The following is a 22,223-nucleotide window of genomic DNA, read 5'->3' on the forward strand; positions in this document are numbered from 1 at the left end:
CACACATACTTCTTATCTTTGCGGTATTTGGGACGCATTCCTCCCTTACCTAAATTCTACTTTGTGAATTGATGTCTGCTAAGAACTGGTAACACCTTATACCATAAATTCTATTACCATCAATTCTATTTTTTCCACATCACATTTTAGCAATGGAGTGCTACTTTACACTGGAGATACTGTTTATGAGCTCCACAGAATTAATTCCAGATGGACCCTAAACCTAAATGTGAAAAAAATCTCAAAGTGCAGTACCTCTGGAAGATAAAGATGATGTGAGATGACAGTTATTTGAGTCTGGCAAATCTTTGTTCCACGGCGACAACATAAGCACTAACGGCACAGACATTTCACAGCAATGTTAACAACAAGCTTATTTACAGCTCAGTCCCTCTCCCAATGCTCTGCACAGATGCAGTCTGTGGAATGAAGATACACAAAGGCTGCCAGCAGGCCAAGGAATTGCAAAGACATTGCATGATCACACAGAGAAAAACCATGAAGGGCCATGCAAGAACAGGTGGAACTCTACATCCAGCCATTGACTCCCATCCAGCAAGGGGAAGGCTCACCAAACTGGCTCCCATGACTCAACCGTCCACTCCTCCCAGTCTGGGGACAGCAGCCCCTCACTCACCATGTTGTGGTTTTCTAGCTTGCCCAAGCTCTCAGCTCAGCTTTCTGCAGCAGCAATCACAGCACACCACTCAACACCACTGGCACCAGCTCCTCTTCAAGTCAAGACTGAAGCTAGTGACCAGAAGGACCCTGCACAATTTCTGACTGGCAGGTTGCCTGGAGGGCCTGATTGGCTAGTGAGGCCTGAGTGACAAGAACAGCTCCTATAGGGTTATACTGTGCCATCAGCACAGCTCAATGGTTCCTGACCCTGTCTTCCACCCCAGACAAAGACCTTTTCTGAAACAAGAGTTATTTACATTCCAATAGCACCTCCCCTCGCTCCAATAGCAGAACTTGCTCTCTTCCTGCCCTCCACAGGCACTTCTCCTTCTTCCTTCTGGGCACAATGTGGCTAGCTAGCTCATACAGGCCACTATACTATGTGGGGTGGAGTGGGTCCCTGTTACACAGGTCGAAGGGTACCAGGAATATTAGTAAATGAAGAGAAATTTAAGCACACACACAAAAATGTTTGTTAGGTGGCTTCACACTGAGGTCAGGTGGGTTGAATGTTCTTTTTATCTGCTTGTCACAGGGACTTCAGACAACCAGGAAAGAAAATCAGGAAGTAGATCACAAATAAGACAAAACATCTTTTTCCCATGAGAAAGCTGGATGATGAGTCCATTGCTTAAGGATTTTTATTCCTGAAATTCAGAGCAAACTGTTGGCAAAATAAATAATAGTAGTGAGTAGTCTTCATGGAAAGTTGTATACTTAGAGAATAATGGAGCTAAGAAGAATGCATTTATGAGCACCATTGTTAGCCAGCACATCTTTCTCTGTGAGGTGAAAAAAAAGCACAATTGTATCATTCAAGTTTCTCTACATGATCTGGACTGGTAGACTGAATCTCTCCATGTATGTAGAAAGTTTATTTTAACAGAACATCTTACAAGCTGTGGTCCAGGTATTCCAACAGAGGCTCCTACCAATGGAAATTTGAAAACCTCAGTAGTTGTTAGTTCATGAGGCTAAATATTTCAGCTGGACCTCAGTATACACCAAAATACCAAGGAAATATCAAGGAAATATGTTCTAATGCTGGTAAAGTTATGAACTTGATAGCCAGTGCTATGGTAAGGTAGGAGAGAGAGAGAGAGAGAGAGAGAGAGAGAGAGAGAGAGAGAGAGCTCTCCTTCACTATACTTTATACGTGCAGGCTGCCACAAGAGGTGCAATCCAGATTAAATATGGATTTTAAATTTCATTTATTTATATAATTATTTTTGGTGTTTTCAAGACAGGGTTTACCTTTGTAGCCCAGGAACTCATTCTGTAGACCAGGCCAGAGACAATCTCAGGAAGATCCAACTGTTTCTACCTCCTGGGTGCTTGAGTTAAATGTGTATACAGTCACCAAGGTACTGAATGTGGATATCACCTTAAATAACCAAGATTAAAAATGGACCTTTAATTTCAAAACAAAACAAAAATCTCTCATAAGCATACCCAACTTTTTGGGTTTTAGTTAATTCCAGAAGTAGTCAGTGTGACTAAAAAGAATAGCCATCACAACAGCCAAGAAAGAGGAAATGAGAAAATTTTCTTACCTGCAAGAGGCAGGGAAATCATGCTTTTCCTAAACTAGGAAACATGTTAATTTTACTTAGAAAGTCTGGACATGTTCATATAGAATTCTACCTATTCCTAAACAAGTGAGTAAACAAATCCACTTCTGAATGCAATCACAAAGTAAAAGCCAAGATATTTAGGGGTATTCTTACTGCAATGTCATGCAGAAACATACATAAATTATAAAAATAATGGAAAAAAATTCCTCAGGCATCTCATACCACAAGGTCTTACCTGAAAATCACTAAGTGAAACAATGAAAAATTATTGCATTAAAGCCTATGCAATCTTTCAATCTTGATGTTCAGTCTAAAAGATAACTACCAATGCCACAATTCTCACAGACACAAAAGATAGCGAACACAAATGCAGAAAACTTCAAGGAAAAGTCACTTAACTGTACGGTATACTCTGGTCCTAGATGAATGGTTATGATGAGTTCTATTAGCGTCAAAACAAGGCTGCTTTTGCCTCTGAACAGACTGGCTCAGGAGAAGGTCACCACTTCTTTCATGTAAGAACACAGGGTTGTCATTTTAACTAGCCCTGGCTGCTGTCAGTCTCAGCGCTGTGACATCACTCTAGAAAATTCTGTTCTTCTCTATTTCTAACTTAAAAAAAATTATATAGGTGTTTTCCATGCATGTGCCAATGAACAGTACTTAAAGATAAAAAAGGAAGGCAGAAGATCCCTGGGATTGGAGTTACAGCAAATTCTTAACTATCATGTGAATTCTAGAAAATGAACCTGGGTCCTCTGTAACAACAGCAAGTACTCTGAAGGACTGAAACATCTAGCCTCTATTCTTAATTAAAATTTATATCCATAAATTTTGAACTAAAGGAAATTACATCCCTTTGCCCTTTTATCTCTTTTTTTCACTCCCATCCCAAATCCCTTCTAAATTCTTTCTTGCTAAGTGTGGGTGAATCAGTATGCTGAAATACATAAATACAACCTGCTACATCCATTGTTGGTTGTACATATATGGATAATTGGCTGACCAAGTTGTATTGGACAAATAATTAGGAAGTTTTTCCCAGCCTCATTCTCTCAAATGAAGGAGACTTCTACTTTTTAATCAGCACCAGGGCCGGGTGGTGGTAGTGCATGCCTTTAATCCCAGCACTGGGGAGGCAAAGCCAGGTGGATCTCTGTGAGTTTGAGGCCAGCCTAGTCTACAGAGCAAGATCCCTTTTTTTTTTTTTTTTTTTTTTTTTTGGTTTTTCAAGACAGGGTTTCTCTGTGTAGCTTTGCGCCTTTCCTGGAGCTTGCTCTGTAGACCAGTAGATACCTTACAATAGTGCAAAAAAGAAAGACAAAAATATGTTGTCTATTTAATTTCAAATATTAATGGAATGTCTGAGTAATTACAATGCAATTCATGTAGAAAACAAAGACAAAATAAGTGTGTGTAGATTTCTATGTTGCCAATGTAACTTCCAGGGTATTTTCCATGAATTTCCCCTATGGTAACCATCAATATATGTTAAATTGCCACCAAAAACAATGATGTTAAAGGATGGAATTCAGTGTTTTTCTCTAAAATCTTAAGGTATTAGATGATTCTTTGGAGCTCACATATTGTAAAAAATTCCACCTGGTTCTCCTCATTTTTCTTTCTTCTTTCTTTCTTTCTTTCTTTCTTTCTTTCTTTCTTTCTTTCTGTCTTTCTTTCTTTCTTTTTTCTTTCTTTCTTTCTTTCTTTCTTTCTTTCTTTCTTTCTTTCTTTCTTTCTTTCTTTCTTTCTTTCTTTTTTTCTTTCTTTCTTTCTGATTTTTCAAGACAGGATTTCTTTATGTTGCTTTTGGACCCTGTCCTGGAACTCAGTTTGTAGGCCAGGCTGGCTTCAAACACACAGGGACTCACCAGCCTCTGCCTCCTGAATGCTGGGATTAAAGGCATGTGCCACCACCACCCATCTCCTCATTTTTCACCCATAATTACTTAACAGTGTTTCTAGGTGAATTAATGTCATTATGAAAATAAATTTGTGAAATGTTTTAATCACTGCAAAGTTGCAGAATCTCAATATTATAAATTGTATCATGGTAACAAATGGAAATGTCAGTGGAGACTTTAGAGGGAAATGCATTGCCTTTATGCTTCTTGGACACAACTATATTTTTTTACGCAATTAAAGAATTACTTTCATCTGAGATACCCCACAGATACTGTGTGTTATCTTCCATGTAAGCCTCATTTTGCTTTAATCAACCACCTAAGAGTAAGAAAATGTGAGATTCGTTAATGCTTCTCAATGTCAGCTGTGCTCAGCATTAATTTGAAATGCCCACCTGATTCTGCTATCTCTAGCAAGTCAATTTAACCATGTTGCCAGGTCTGTACTAAAGTCATTCATGCTGGCCAAACAGTCTACCTACATGAATGCATGAAAGTAGAACGTTGAGTTTTGTCTGCTTCTGGGAGCTCATGTTTTTAACATCACTGCTCCAATAAAGTATAGAGAGTGAGGTTTTTGATCCTCCTTCCAGTCTCTTAGTGTGGTAGAAAGTATACAAGGGTTTTCTTGCTTTGAAACCCCAAATATTATCGGAAAGGTGAAATTTTGAGATAAAGTTTCTTGAGAGGATCCAGATGGAAGGGAAAAAAGAGATGGCTTTTTCTCAGGTAATGTGTGTATGGAGGTGAGATTTGTTGCCTGTTCTCCTACAAATGCTTCTTATGTGGTGATCCCAAACATTTACATTATCTCAAAGTTTTACAAGGCTCTTTTTTTCTATTTCTGATGTGGTTGTCAAGGTAAAGTTTTTTTTGAATGCATGTCATATGAGTGTGTGCTGCTTTCCACTGTTTTCTCACTTTATTTTTCAAAATAAATTCTCTGCACTAATGCATAGTATAAAAAATTGATATACAAAAATACGTGCATAACCATGTCTTAAGAAAATGGAATTGAGTCATCTCATACAAATGAGAAAGAAACTATGATCCATGATCTTTTTACTCAGGTATCTATTTGCTCAGTATAGACTGTTGAAGAAAGAGGCACTATGAAAAAGCATGGAATGTCTTTCTGTCAATGGATAATGTTTAAATTATTATTTCTATGAAAGACATACTGTGTTATATACTAGGTTGAGGTATTTAAATGTAATACAAACTTCCAAATGGAATTTGCCAGTCATAAAGTGATATGAAATTATCCTATCAGGCAAGTTTTCTTCTGCTTATTGTTCTGTTTTGTGGCTGGATTCAGAGAGTCTATTCCATTGTTTCTCTTTGCTGTCTATTAACCCTATGGTGAACTTGCAATGCCCTTCTGTTTTGCTGACACATGCTAACAATCACACACCTGAGAGCTGATGCAATATTACATCCTATGGTTATAGAGTACATTTTTGAACAAATGAACTAATGGAGAATTTGTAGGCAAAGTATATTTATATTCATGCTGATTTCACAAACAATAAGTCTCAACAAGGAAATTTTAGGTGGTAGGAGTTGAAGTGTCTTCATTAATGACCAACCATATTAACCTGGGTGCAAGGATGCCATTATTTAGATACAGTGTTTGCAAGTGAATCCAAAAGAAGGTTTTTCACTATTTAAAATAAACTTAAGTGAGAATCTAATCATTTGTTTTTCTGTAAAACTGAAAAATAGTGTAATTTTAGAATGAAACATGGAAACTAAAGGGAATGCCTCATTGGAGACACTGTTGAGGTATCAATTTTCTACTGTGCCTTGGTTGTAGGCAAGTGCATTTCTTAAGCCAGGGTGAGAAATACATTAAGTTGAGGGTACGGCTCACATTCCATGCACTATTTCAAATACAGGTGTCTGTTATATTTTAATTAATGATGTCAAGAAAATGGAATGTGAGGAAGGGGTCACTACAATTTCTTACAATTGTGTTCAGACTCAATTTAAAATGTCTGTGCACAATAAAAAGCAGGGTGGTGAGGCCACATACCCAGGTTGTAGAAATTGCCATGATCTGCTGGAATAACAGACCCTCTCAATGTAGAAAAGGAGAACCTAAGTTTTGATCTCTCTGTAAAAATTCATGGTCTCTGCATCTCTGTTTGAGGACATTTTTTTAACCTACTTTCTGGTCTCTGAGTGTGATAGCAGGGAATACAGCTGCTGCTACCTTTGCATACAGAATAGTATCAGAAAAATTAAACTTTAAGATAAACTTCCTGGCAAAGCAGTCGTGGCACATACTTTTAATCCCAGCACTCTAGAGGCAGAGGCAGGTGGATCTCTGTGAATTCCAGGCCAGCCTGGGCTACAGAGTGAGTTCCAGGAAAACCTCCAAACCACACAGAGAAACTCTGTCTCGATTAACCAAAAAATAAAATAAAATAAAATAAAAAAATAAAAAGATAAACTTCCTGACAGGATCCATAGGAAAGGGGAAGAACAGATGGCATGTTCTCAGATAAATGCTTAAACAAGGATGGGACAGATTGACATTCCACACATAAGTGCTTCATTTGCAGAGCTCTCAAAAACTCTTACAAAAACTATATTTTTATATTTTCTTATATTTTTGAAATAAATTCTTTATTATCACTGTCATTTCTGTTCTACATCCTGATTTTAATTCTTTCCTGACTCTTTTATTTCCCAATATGACTTTTCTACATGACTTCATGATCTGAAGTATTTATAAATTTTCTGATATTAGAGATGAATATTGAAACTCAATTCATACTGAAGACAACTTCAGATGTTATCACTGAGAAAAGGCACATATTTCATGAAATGTTTAAATGTTGGGCACTTTGATCTCATGAAAGTGTCACAACATCCTCCCTCTTAATGTGTAACATTTGAAAATTGAAGATTGATTACTGATAATATAGGGATTTATTTAGTTAAATACTCTTTTGTGGGGCAAATAAGGACTCAAACCAACGTAACAAAGAAAATTTGAATTTTCACTTCAGAGTCCATTGAGTTTCAAGGATGTGACCATCAGTTTCTCCAAGGAGGAATGGGAATGCCTGGACACATCTCAGAGGGATTTATACAGAGAGGTCATGTTGGAGAACTACAGCAACCTGGTTTCTGTAGGTGAGAATAAATTCTTTCATGATTGCAGCTTAGTACTAGGAATGTCTAGCAACGTGTATTAGTATTTGAAATGTTTTCTATCAATGAATTCCAATTATTTCTACATTTTGGTGAGTGTAATAGTGACTGAAATTTTTCATATTTTAAATTTAAATGGCTTTTTAATTTAGCCTAATAGTTCCTTAAATCCAAGTATTTGCAGTCAGTCAGTCAGTCACAATAATTTGTGAATACAGTTGGATTCGAACAGTTTTGTTTTTGTAATGGGTAAATAAAGGAAAGTTGAATGTCTACAAAATGAACATTAAGTTTTCTAAAAAGTCTACAGAAACTCTCAAGTTTATACTAAAAAGACTCCACTTATGAGTCTTTGTTTATGTAATTTTATATCCACTGAGTATATGCATGTGTTAGATGTCAACACTTTTCCACATCATGTTAAGTAATTTTCATATCTCTCTTCTAATTCACAGGCCTTTCTGTATCAAAACCAGAGCTAGTCACCTGTCTTGAACAGAACAAAGAACCCTGGATCATGTACATAGGGGAAGTAGAAGGTAGAGACTCAGGTAAGTTGGAAGGAAACTAGTTCATTTGTCAAGTACAATTAAGAAACAAAAAATTACTTCATTTGCATTAGCCTAGCTCCTAACTAGAAGCGATGCCTGAGAATTTCGTTTAGAATTGTGTACTAGGATCAAGCACACAGAGAATTTTACATGATTCTCCCTCATTTATTCAGAATAGTGAGTAGATGAAATTTAGAATGCCAGTAGTAATTTGACAATGTTTGTGGTGCTTTATTTTGTGTTCCAATAAATGCCTGGGTTTTTTCCTATATTACAGTGATTCTCATGTTTTTTTGAATTTTTTTAAAAATTTTACAATATTTCTGGATCAATTTATTGTTATTTCTTTTACCTCTTGCATACCATCCCTTTACCACACTCACCAATGTCCTGATTCCCACATCCCATCTCATTCTCTCTATCAAAGAAGTTACTGAAAATATATTAAAAAATTGAGGAAAATTTCTGCTGGCCAACAATTTCTGAACACAAGGCTTTGAATATGATTGATATACCCTGGTGTTACTCAATTAAAAAAATGGTTTTCTGACTCCTAGAAGCTAAGGGCTGCACATGTTCTTGTCAAAAAATTGTGACTATTGTTCTACTTTAGACTTTACAAGCTGAGATTTTGTCTGTCTTGAGTTTCTGTGGGTTTTGGCCTTGCTGTCATGGACTTGGTGATTATATTGCCATTATTCTTATACTATTTGTAAACTTCTTCCCTAGAGTCATTTACCATTTTTTGTCTTTATGTTCTCTCTGCATCCATTTATTCATATGTGCCTGAACCCTGATGCAAGGATTAAGATAAAGGAATGCCAGGTAGGGGTTAGTTCTCCAAAATCTTCACATTAAGTTTCTTAAGTGAAGGATGAGTGATGCACAAATCTAATGATATAAAAATATAGCATTATTTGTTGTCACATGATTTCAAGTTTGGGCATTGGGTACACCATCACATAGTAAAGACATTTAAATTGTTTTTAGATATACACAAGTTTTAACAAGATTCTACAGAAGTACAGTTGTCTATGTTTCTTCAAAAGATTTCTCCAGTGTTCCAGAGAGATAAAAATACTTTCCTGCAAATCTGAATTGCAGAGTTCAATCACCAGGACAAAGACAGTGGAACGAGGTTTCTCAAAACTACCATCCAATCATATACATGCCCATATACATAGAGTCAATAAATATATAAATAAAATTTTAAGATTATCAAGAACAGGCCTATAATCATAGTAACTCCTCTTTTTATTTGCTCTTCTACACTACTCTATCATCACTTTAATGACTTTATACTGTTTTAATTTCTCCTTTTTTTAACAGTGATGTTTTTAATTACCCCTTCTGTTAAAAATCCCAACATCCCATTTGGCCCATACTAGCTAACTAAAAACTCTGGAAAACATAGAGACTAAAATCTTAAAAGCTAGCATCCATAAATTTGAGAAAATATGCAGTATTTGTCTTTCTGGGTTAAGTTACTTAGTATAATTCTTCTCAGTTCCATCCATTTACGTACAATATGTATAATATCAAAAACAAATGAGTGAATTTCTTAGCATAGAACCTAACAAAAATAAATCAAATGACATAAATAATTTATTATGTTGCATATTCTAAAGTTGAACAGAAAGAACAATAAAAAAATTCAACTTAAGAAAGCTAAATGAATACAGGAAAGAATCCCTCCAGATAATTAGAGAAAAACTGACACCAATACATTTGCAATTATAGGACAAAATGGAAAATTTCCATTTCAAGAACACTTGAAAATAATTGTCTACTAGGATCAAGGTGGCTTCATCAAAGAGATGCTAATAAGAATCAACTTAATTAATCAATACATGTAATACATTAGAAGAACAGTCTATGAGAGCCCAAATGATCTCTTCATTAAATTCAGAAAAGGCTTTTGACAAACACACCACTTCATTATAAAATTCAACAGTAGGAGGAACACATCTACATATCATAGAATATGTTTATTGCAAGTAATTACCAACATAAACATTTTAAATGGAGAACGCTCAAAACAGTTCTTCTGCGAATGGGAAAATAAAGGATTCTCACTCTCTCCATACCTGTTATATGTTATGCTTGAGGACTTATGTGTCAGTCTAAGATGATATGATATTCAAGGACATACAGGTAGGAAAAGAAATGTCATAGAATCCACATTACTCATAATATGTATTTTATACCAGAAAATTTGAATCAAGATTCTTATGCTTGGTGCTAAGGTTATTGCTAGTCTCTCTTTCACCTATTGTACTGACTTTCCTTCCATCATAACTGAAAATTTTTCCCAAATTTTTGTTTCCCAATTCATAGTGTCCCTCTATCTCAAATCTCTAATCAAAGAATGATAGACACCTTTTGAATGCTGTGACCAGGAGAATTGCCATCTGCCATGGGTTATCCCTGTTAGTGCTTGTCTAATGCAAACTGGTGAGGCCTGAAATGATATAATCATTAACAATAAAGCTGGACTAACATTCTGAAGTTATATATTTTGTATGTATACTTGAAAAAATATTTACATAAATATGTAACTGTAACAATTATCAACTGGAGGTTATATTATTTATTTGAAGATATGGGAAAATTTGGAAGAAAAGTGGCAGGGATAATGCTAAAATGAAATTATATAATTATATTTAAAATAATTTACACTTAAAAAGAATTTTTGAATTTCACATGCAAACTCTGAGTTATGATATTTTACTTTGAAATACAATTCTACCTTTCAGTCTACTTTGAAAATATAAATTTTGTTCAGTAGGTCTTTTATGAATGTGGTGCTTCTTAGGGAACAGAGTTTCTCTGTGTAACTGCCCTGGCTGTCTAGACCTTGCTCTGTAGGCCAGACCAGCCAGGATTTCACAGAGATTTGCCTGCCTCTGCCCCCAGAGATCTGAGACTAAAACCTCTGTGTCCTGAGTGCTGGGACTAAAGGCATGTGTCACCACTATCCAGCTCTCTTTTTTGTATTTTTGAATAGAAACTTATTAGCAATCTAAGACTTTGCAAAATACAGATTGTAATGCCCTCTGGCCACCATTCATAGTCTGTATTCAAGTCAGTGAAGAACACTTTAAGAAAAAGTCAGACTGTGATTCACATCGAAGGGCCATCTGGGATAGTTCTATCAGTTAGTTACACTAGGAAAGGACATAGTGAGGCCAAGATCAAGGTTTACTTTGCTGACAACTAGTTTTACAGAGTAGAAACCCATCCATCTTAATGTTCCCCAGGACAACGTTGCCTAGTTGACGCTATTGGCATTTTTTTATTGTCTGGACATATGATTTACTTTTCTCACCTTTCCTCTTTTTTGAGACAGGGTCTATAACCATGTAGCCCTAGTTGGCCAGGAACTGAATATGTAGATCAGGATGGCCTAATAATCATAGAGAATCACCTGCCTCTGCCTTTCAAATGCTGAGATGAAAGGCAAGTCTTTTATCAATTTAAGATATTCTTAGGCAGCTGAAAACTTGAAAGACCTATAGATAGACTGAGTGTCACTCTATTGGAGAAAAGTCATGTTGTGTCTCAGTATGTTAAGTGTCAGTTCACTTGTTCACATGTAAAATAGTGGTTTGGTTTAATTCAATCTTTGATTATTTTTAAATATAACAAAATTAATTCTTATAAAATTAAATCTTCCATATTGGAGTTTTACAAGACAAAAAAAACAGAACAAAAAAAAGTCACAGAACAAAAAACAGAGAACATTCTCAATAATCCCATAAAACCATTAAATTAGAAGTCATAATTTTTACACAGAAAATTTGAACGAACCTGTGCAGTCCTTGTGTTTGTTGCTTCATTCTCTCTGAGTTCATATGAAATTCCCCCATGTTAATTTAGAGGGCCTTGTTTTCTTGATATTTGCCATCCCTGTGGCTCTTACACTATCTCCACCTCCTCTTCTGCAGGGTTGCCTGAGCAATGGAGGGGAGGTATTCGATAGAAAGATCTCATTTAGAGTTGAGTGTTCAAAGTCTCTCTGACTCACTGTAGAATTTCTGGCAGTATCTCGATATTTTTGTATATTCTTTAGGAGAAACTTTCCCTGACAACATGTAAACAACACACTGACCTATGAGTATTGCAGAATGTCATGACGAGTCATTTTATTGCTACAATTTTTCTTTCTTTAGATAAGCAGTATGTTGTTTTATCCTAATCCCATGGGCTTTCTAGTATCAAGTTTATGGTCATCTAAGAAATGTCAGGTATGGTATTCATCTAGAGAAATGGCCTTAATTCAAATCAATTATTGGTTACTTGCTCCATCAATCTTTGTTCCACCTTTGTCCTACCTTATCTTGGTGGCAGAATACCATTGAAGAAAATGGCTGTTTGGGATGAGTTGGCATATGTTTCTGTTGAAAATGCAGAAATTTTTCTTCTATCAAAGAAAATAGGTGTTTAGTGCTCTCTGTAGGCACTAGGTCTATGTCTCAATTTTCAATGATTTATATCATTATTGTCTTCAGTAATTAAACTTTATTTTCAGTTCACAGAGAGGAAGGGGTAAAACTAGCAAATGCCAGGCACATTTGGGTATATACTTTGGTCTACTTCGCTAACATTCAATTGTTTGGAACACAATTTTTATAATGAAATATGTCTTAGATTATAAGAGAGTGATATTTTGGACTCTGATTGCCCTATTATTTAGCAATATTTTTTTGATATCTTTCATGTATACTTCTGGAAGTTCCTACTCCATTTTGTTTCAATGCTACACCTCAAATGACATTAATTTTATCAGTCTCAACCTGTACTCCTGCCTAGAACCTCATCTCTATTCACCCTATGCTATCTATTCAAACTTGTTTATTCTATTTCCCTTCCTAAAGAAGATATATCTGTTTCATTCCCCTTGTGCTTCTACAGATTGTAGCTTTGTTATCATTGTCTTCATGGCTCTTATCCACTAATAAGTGGACCATGAGTGAGTAGAGTCAATAGCAGAATGTCTGATAAAGGACTGAGGATGAGATTAGGATGTAGGACATGGGGACATGGATGCAGAATTGATAATGTGCAACTAGTGTATTTGATTCTCTGGTAAGGATGGCCTCTGTTTGAAGAGAATTACTGCTGTAGTTTCAAGTAGGAACAAATCAATGAGTTAAGAGATGAAAATTTGGATGGGGAAATCTGTGTGATCCTTTTTAGATTAGTGCAGGAGGGAAGAAATGTCTTCAGAAGTTGTTGTGTTTTCTTCCAAACCTGGGGATGAGTCTTGGGGGATAGATTTAGAAGAGCAGAGAAAGAGGTGAAAATCAGCAATTTGCCTCCCTGCTTCCCTTCCCAGTTGGGTCCTTGGGTCTTTGTTTCTGCTTGATTTGGAGTGTGGGCAATTCAGTCAGGTATAGAAGATAGGTTCAGGGGTGGGTTTTGGGATACTCTGACATAGGGAAGGATGAGGCTACAGGAGTTCTGCTACAGAGCTTGGGCTGAATCTGTTACATTGGAGTTAAAGAGCTATTGTGAGAGGTGAAGTCCTGGATTTTACTTCTTACCTGGCAGGAGGGCCTCTGGAGTTCCAGGGAACTCCCGCCAGAGTTGTGTGCTGAGATCAAGAAAGGTTGTGAAAAAATGGTGTTAGAATTGGAAGATGTGTTTTAACCATTGGAGATAAAATCACAGGCAGCAGGGAACCTATAGCAGGCCATTTTATTAGAGCTGAAGATGGGACTGTGGGATTGGATGAAGAAAAGAAAAAGTTGAGGTGAAGGTCTACAGTTAGTAATTATATCTGCTGTTCTGGCTGGAGTTACCTGTCAGTCTTAAATACTGTTTCTTGTCCCTTGTTTTCTATTGGTGTGCATGTTACGAATCATTTCCTACCTTCTAATTCATAAAAAAATTTCCTTCTACATCAATTATAGCAGACAGTTTTGCTTACTACTGTAGTCAGTATCAGCCCTTATTCTCTTTAGAATTGCACTGTCCCTGGCTCTTTTGGTTAGTTCCTTCTCCTCTGAAATCAGCTATTATTCTAATGGGCTTTCCTTTACATGAGACATTTAATTCCCCTTGTCATATTTCTTTATTTTTTATAATTTATTTAATTTTATTTTATGTGCATTGGTGTGAAAGTGTCAGATCTCCTGGAACTGGTGTTACAGACAGCTGTGAGCTGCCATGTGGGTGCTGGGAATGAAACCTGGGTACTCTGGAAAAGTAGCCAGTGTTTTTAACCACTGTGCCATCTCTCAAGCCTCCCCATCTTCATATTTTAATGCTCTTGTTTTGTTTTGTATATTAACTAGTGCTTTCTGTGTGGTATTTCTTTTTATATTTTTGCCTATTTGGTGTTGTGAAGGTTTCCAGTATCTGCAATGTTATGATTTTCTTGAGTTTGGCAAATTTGTCTTTCATCATCTTGGGGAAGATTTTATCTATGCCATTGAGGTAAGATTCTTATCTTATACACACACACACACACACACACACACACACACACATACATACATATATATACTTTACTATAGTGTTGATCATTACCTGTGTAATATATTTAGTGCTATATTTAGAAATACAAATATATATGTGTCTGTTTCTGATATGCAGTTAAATTGTTCTTCTTGTTTTTATTGAGTTTGATATTATATTTCCTATTTTTCTGTCTTATTTATAAAGCTTTATCTTGATTTTTTTAATTATTTTCCTGTTACAACTTCACTTTCGCCTGAGTTCTCATCAATAAATCTATACTTTTCTGGAATTTTTTTGAGACTGGACTGTCTTCATTTATGTCTCTGTGTTTCTTACATCACTCAAGTTTTTTAGGTTCTTCTCATTAATTTTATTGGGCTGTTTGTCTAATTTAAGCACTTTGTCTACTTTAATAGTGTTTATGATAGTTCTTCCATCTTCTGTATCATGGCAATTATGGATTGAAGAATACTGCTATGAGACTGATAGACTTTGGGGGTGGTGGTAAAATGCTGGCTTTATTCTTTATAGTCTATGTGTGATTTTCTATTATTTTGATTAAACACCATTACCAGAAATGTGTAAAACTAAAAGTTTCATTGGGCTTATGGTACCATGAGAATAAGACTCCATTATGCCATGGGATGAAGTCAAGAGGCAGTAAAGGTGACAGAAAGAAAAGATAACATTGAAATGTCAAATTTCAAGGAAGCACCTGAAAGGAAGCTAAAGATAGTGTGTATTTCTTACACTTCAAGGTCCTAACTCAGTTCCACATTTTATTCATTAAGCCCATACTGTGAGTCAAATAATGTGGCTACATGAAAACAAAGTTGTCAAGTGTGTGACCTTTAGGAACATTGTTATTCAAACTAGCATATGTAGTGATCACATTCTGTGATCTTGTGATCAAAATTAGTCCTGTGAACTATTTTGTAATTTCTGTCTATGCACAAAGAAGACTTACCAGACCACAATAAGTACATGGAAGCTTATTGTGTAGGCTAGATATAGCATTGGTGGTGGGGTGTCAAGTAGGCACAGGGGCTGAGCAAAATTGCAAGAATGGCATCCCATTGTAAGGGTGAATGTAGGAGTATTCTGGACAGAGATAATCAGTCTAGATATGGGCACATAGGGTAAAATACAGATTAGAACCTGGGATTGGTGAGGTTATGTGGATGAGGGGATATTTTGGAACCACCAATCTGAGAACAAGTATTAAATGTATGTCACCAGACTGGGATCAAAAGTGCTGATGATATGCATGAAGGAGAATTGGGAAATATTCTATGCTCCCTTGCTAGGGACAGAAGAAAGCCAGGGTCCTGCATAATGTTTGTAAGAGTTAGCAGTACAGGTTGAAGTTTCTATCTTGATCATGTGTTCAGGAAATGACACAGAGTTTATTATGCATTTGTTGCATGTGGATGAGAGGATATGTTGGCATGGACATACTTGCTCACTCTTATGTAGGACAGTAATAATTCAGAGAAGATGGCAGCCATGATTGATCAGGTTCTGGTGTATGCCTACAGAAGGGATCAGGGTCATTTTGTCTTTGTGGGAAACAATGAGGGGGGAGCAATACAGGTTGTTTTGTTAAGTAAAAAGGAAAGAAGTGGATGTTCCCAAGGAGGAGTAGAGTCGAAAAAAAAACTATGATTGTGTGGACTATGATTGTGTCAGCAGAAATAATCATAGCAGGGAATACAAGAGACATGTTTCCAATTTACATATCAAGTTGGAGAGAGCTTCATTTTTTTTCCCCAAAATTATTGTGTAAGTTTGCCTGTTATATGTCTTCATAAATACCAAACATTCCATGAATGACACTAATTTTTATAAGCACATTTAGTTCCTACAGTCAAACTTAGAAAATTTCCTACTATACAGCATTGATAGGTTCCACAAACTGCTGTCATTTTATGCATTATATTTTCATATTGTTTTCAAATCATTTTACAAATCAAGAGTTTGTTTTAATTTTTCCAGATAAGTCATATTACCAGACTCAGGAGGTTTTTCAACAGAAGTACAAACAAGATTCTTTACAGGAACAAAGAGCAGGCTTAGGTGAAAATTGTGGTCTTGACGTGTTACATACAAGGAAATTCTGGAATTTTCATGGTGACAACAGAGACTCTGAATTATGTTTCAATGAGAATTATGTTTTTGACAAAGATACCAAAGGTATTAGTTATGAAAAACATCAAGAACCCCTAGTGTGTCCAAGCAGAGCACACTCTGTGAGAGTTACAAGTTCAGAACCAAATGATTATATCAAAAAAATTCACACCAAGCATGGACACCTGGCTATTCTCTACATGGGTATGTGAAAACTTCACAAAGGGACACACAGTGTAATAGTTCAATTTTTTTGCAATATTTTTCAAGTGTGGTGGGATTAAATGGTACTCCAAAAGTCCCTGAAGAAAGGAATGTTTTAAGCACAGAAAAATATTTAAATCATCAGCAGTATGCTATTTCCTCTACTCAAAATTTGGCAGAGTTTCCTAAACAATTACTTCCACTATGTGTCAAATTCTACAGTTTAGATCAACATAAATATTTTAAGAATAAAATGTGGCATAATATGTACCATAGGAAAAGCACTCTTCAAAATCCCTATATATTAAGCGATGTTAATAATGACCTTGCTAAGTTTTCTTTGCTAAACAATTACCATAATAGTCAGTTTGAAATACCTTTTAATGTCAAGGACTCATGGATTTACTCTACTGATGACATAATTCCTAAATGTTCTCAGATAAATACTTGCTTGACAGTTAATCATTCTGAAAACCATGCACATCAAAAGATTTTAGATAAGTACTCAAAGACTTCTTTGCACCAACATGACCATATCAAAAAGAAGCATTGGACAAACAATCAAAAAGACCAAATTCTTTATGAATTCTCAAACTGTACTCTGTATAATGGAACTAATACTCAAGATATTTATGAGAGACAAACAGGTGATGCATGTATGAAGGTCACAATTGAATACTCAAATCTAGAGATGGATAGTATAAAGCATACTGGAACAAAATTTTGCCAGGTTAAAGACTGTAATGAATTCTTTGATTTTAATTCAAATATAATTCAAAATGTTTCAAGTCACACTACAGAAGAGAAACCATACAAATGTAATGCATGTGGAAAGTCATATAAAAAACTCTCATACCTTCATATTCATCACAGAATCCATATTAGAGAGAAACCTTATATATGTGATGAATGTGGAAAGTCCTTTGTCCAGTCCTCCACTCTTCAATGTCACAAGAGAATCCATACTGGAGAAAAGCCTTATAAATGTGGTGAATGTGGAAAGTGCTTTAGGAATGGCTTAATCTCTTTGTGCTCATCAGAGAATCCATACTGGAGAGAAACCTTATAAATGTGATGAATGTGGAAAATCCTTTGGCCAATCCTCTGAACTTAAACGTCATAGGAGAATCCATACTGGAGAAAAGCCTTATAAATGTGATGAATGTGGAAAGTGCTTTAGGGATGGCTCATCTCTTTGTGATCATCAGAGAATCCATACTGGAGAGAAACCTTATAAATGTGATGAATGTGGAAAGTGCTTTAGAGTTGGCTCATCTCTTCATGTTCATCAGACAATCCATACTGGAGAGAAACCTTATAAATGTAATGAATGTGGAAAGTCCTTTGTCCAGTCCTCCAATCTTCAACGTCACAAGAGAATCCATACTGGAAAAAAGCCTTATAAATGTGATCAATGTGGAAAGTCCTTTGTCCAGTCCTCCAATCTTCAATGTCACAAGAGAATCCATACTGGAGAAAAGCCTTATAAATGTGATGAATATGGACAGTCCTTTTTCCAGTCCTCCAATCTTCAACATCACAAGAGAATCCATACTGGACAAAAGCCTTATAAATGTAATGAATGTGGAAAGTGCTTTAGGAATGGCTCATCTCTTTGTGCTCATCAGAGAATCCATACTGGAGAGAAACCTTATAAATGTGATGAATGTGGAATGTGCTTTAGAGATTTCTCATCTCTTCATGTTCATCACAAAATCCATACTGGAGAGAAACCTTATAAATGTGATGAATGTGGAAAATCCTTTGTCCAGTCCTCCACTCTTCAATGTCACAAGAGAATCCATACTGGAGAAAAGCCTTATACATGTGATGAATGTGGAAAGTCCTTTGTCCAGTCCTCCCATCTTCAAAGTCACAAGAGAATCCATACTGGAGAAAAGCCTTATAAATGTGATGAATGTGGAAAGTCCTTTGTCCAGTCCTCCAATCTTCAGTGTCATAGGAGAATCCATACTGGAGAGAAACCTTATAAGTGTGATGAATGTGGAAAGTGCTTTAGGCATGGCTCTTCTCTTCATGTTCATCATAGCATCCTTACTAGAGGTAAACCGCAGAAAAACTAAAAATGCATCAAGTTGTCTACCCATTGCTCTTCCGTTAAAGATCATCACTGAACTTGTATCTGAGTCAAGCCTTATAAATTTAAAGAATGTGAACATTCATTTACCACATCCTCAACAATTCTTTATCTTTCCTAACCCATACCGGAGAGAAACTTTACAAGTATGAAGAATATGGAAAATGAAGACATCAGAAAACTCTTTAGAAAGAAATTTGAAAAAATTCTATAATAATTATCAACTCTCTTTCAGTATCATATATTTATGCAATAAAATTTCCTTCGGAATTTGTGGAATAAACAAATCTTTGATCAATATTCATTCCATAGACAGTATCACAAACATCACTTTAGGAAGCCCTATACTTGATGTGAATTTGGAAGTGTTTATTTAGAAGTAGGCCTTATAATTACTAAATGCTTATTGAAAAACTAGCTATGCATATTACTTTATGAAAACATTTATTCTCATTATTTACAGTGAGTTCTTGTTTGAAAACACTAAAGCAATAGCTTTGTGAAACAGAAGAATTCTTGCTAATAGATGATTAATGACTGCAATACAAAGTCCAAGTAGCTACATAAGTATTTTATGCAATTTGTTGAAGATGATATTGACTTACATGTGATGTTATTATATTCTATGCCATTATTATATTCCCAATATTTTAACTTTTGAAGAGTGTATTTTAATGATTGTTTTTAACCTCATATTAATTTCCTGTTATTATGAGTACAAATAAATGTATTATACCTTTTGTTTATTTATATTTTCCTTGACAAGTTGAATCTTCATTAAAAAAATGATGGCATTATGAAGATTAGCTATTTCAGAGATGGCAATTCTAATAAAAACACATCATTAAAATTTAAACTGGGTTCTATAGAAAACTATAAGAGTGGAAATAAGCATATGCAAAGAACAATATTATAAGTCCAAAGGAAGGAGAGAAAGGATTGTTTTAAGTAAATTGTGTCTCTATTTTCACAGTGAGATAAGATAATGCTTGATCCCCTTGATTCCTACAATTCTTCTTCCCTCTCTTCTTGCTCATAAGAACTCACAGAGTTTTAACTAGCAAACAGGGAGCCTTCAAGTGACCAAACTTAGCCCTCTACATATATGTAACATGTTTGTAGTTTGTCTATTTGTGGAAGTAATAACAATGGGAGCAGAGTCTGTCCCTAATGCTTTAGTTGGCTCTTCAGAGCCCATTCCTCTTAATGGATTGCTTTGCCTAATGTAATTTCAAGAGGAGGGTCTTAGTATTAGAGCTAATTGATAGATCATTCTTTGCTGATATGCATGGGAGGCTTCCCTCTTTCTTAACAGAGACAGAGGGGGAGTGGATTGGGGTGTGGAGTGGAATTGGGGAAGGAATTGGAGAAAAGGAGGGAGGGGAAAATGAGGTCAAGATATAAAATAATTAATTTTTTTTTTTTGGTTTTTCGAGACAGGGTTTCTCTGTGTAGCTTTGCGCCTCTCCTGGAACTCACTTGGTAGCCCAGGCTGGCCTCGAACTCACAGAGATCCTCCTGGTTCTGCCTCCCGAGTGCTGGGATTAAAGGCGTGCGCCACCACCACCCGGCCAATTAATAAATTATTAAATTTGTAGAAGAATAACAGTAAAAACACACAGACAAAAAAATTTTGTTTGTACATTGACTACTGATGAGTCTCAGTATAAGATAGTCATTCTTAACTTTCCTAATGCTGAGACATTTTAATATAGTATTAAATTTCTTGGTGACCTTAAACTATAACATTATTTTTGTTGCTCTTTAATAAGCATAATTTTGTTCATGTTATAAATTGTAATGTACATTTCTGATATTGCTGATGGTCTTTCAAGATCCCTGGTAAAGGGTCATTGCACCCACCAAAGGGACCATGACCCACAGGTTTAGAACTGTGGCTGAATGATTTCTATAAACTGATTATGTAGAGAGAAATGTATACAAGCAAAAATAAACAAGATGTAACTTATTCTTTAAATATTGTCAAGTGAAATTCAAGGTAGATACCTGATAACCTAGTATCTTTGAACACTTATCGAAAATTGGCTAAATGACTCCTCAAGGAATCTATATAAATGCTTTGACAAATGCTAAAATGAGTGTTCTTTTAATGCAAATGTAAAAGCTAAATCTCTCTGGGAGATTTCATAAACTGTTTTGAGTATAATAATATAAAATAAAAATATCTATAAGTCACAGAAAAAATCTTCCACACCTTTAAACCTTCACAAATTATTCATTTCATAGAGAAAATAATTCAAATGCCCAGTGTGTATCAATATAACTTTGAGACACGGGATCTTTTCCTACAAAACTTAAACTTGAAATATATCACATATCTTCACCCACAATGATATTTATTGAAGATTATTTTTGCTCTTTATTCATTTAAAAGAATGTTATGGGGTATTATATGAAAAAATATTTATACTTGATATTTCCTTAATATCATAAAACTTCACTGAATATTTCCTTAATCTTACTCTCTATCTCATATTGTAAAATACACCATGCTGGTTTTAGCAATGACTCAGTGTCATATTAGAGCTTAGAGGATTCCCAAGAGTAGAACAAATTGTGTATGCATTACTAGAAATCAAATCACTCAAAAAACAACAATTGGAGGCCTATTCATAATTCAGGCTGTATTTATTCTGTAAGTAAATTTCTATTTTTTAAATGTTATAAGAAGTACATCTAGTGTGTTGTTTTCTTTGCCTATTATCCTTTATTTTGAGGCAAGGTTTGATTGTTGTCAATATGTAAGTGAATTCATTTACTATAAATAAGACTTCCACAATTGAAAACATTAACAGAAAATTCAGTAAGTAAAAGAAATACTGAGTTGTGTTACACAGAAAGATGATTCCATCAGAAAACCTCAGAAAATTAAGTGCATGTGGTGTGTTCTTGTGGGTCTAGGTAGGTGTGCATATACCTATACTATCATATGAAGTCATATAAGATCATGAACATTGAAGAAAATCATCTCAAATGAAGAAAAGCTTATTTGAACTCTAGCCTATGGTATTTCATTCCAAGGCTACTTAGCTCAATTTCTGTTGTTACATCTTGATATAGAATTTAATAGTTTTTGGAGCACATGGATAAAAGATAACTCACCATGTAGAATCAGTGAGATCTATGCCATCTGCATGGATTAAGCCTCTAAGTAGCTCCTGAAGTTCTGATCTCATTATTAGTCCCCTCCTACTCACAACCACTCTCAACTGTCCCAGAAAAGCAGAAAAGTGATCTGAAACACTTCTCTCAGGTTATACTACTGCCTTGATTTTTGGGACCCTCAATTATGTCTGTTCTGTTTCATAGATTTCTAGTTTGTCTCCTTCAAGTTTGTCTCTATGTTCATAAATACATGATCATCTTACTCTATTATTATTTTTATTAGCTTATTTTTGCACAGACTTATTTTTCCTCTAAACGGCTTTGACATCAT

General features: G+C 35.4%; 1 pseudogene; it reads left to right on the top strand.

Annotated features, from left to right (window-relative positions):
• Window positions 1-15,672: 15,672 nt before the first annotated feature.
• On the top strand, window positions 15,673-18,752 carry LOC131900884 (zinc finger protein 93-like; annotated as a pseudogene).
• Window positions 18,753-22,223: the final 3,471 nt, after the last annotated feature.

This window comes from Peromyscus eremicus, unplaced genomic scaffold (genome assembly GCF_949786415.1).
Source record: "Peromyscus eremicus unplaced genomic scaffold, PerEre_H2_v1 PerEre#2#chrX_unloc_1, whole genome shotgun sequence".
NCBI lineage: Eukaryota > Metazoa > Chordata > Mammalia > Rodentia > Cricetidae > Peromyscus > Peromyscus eremicus.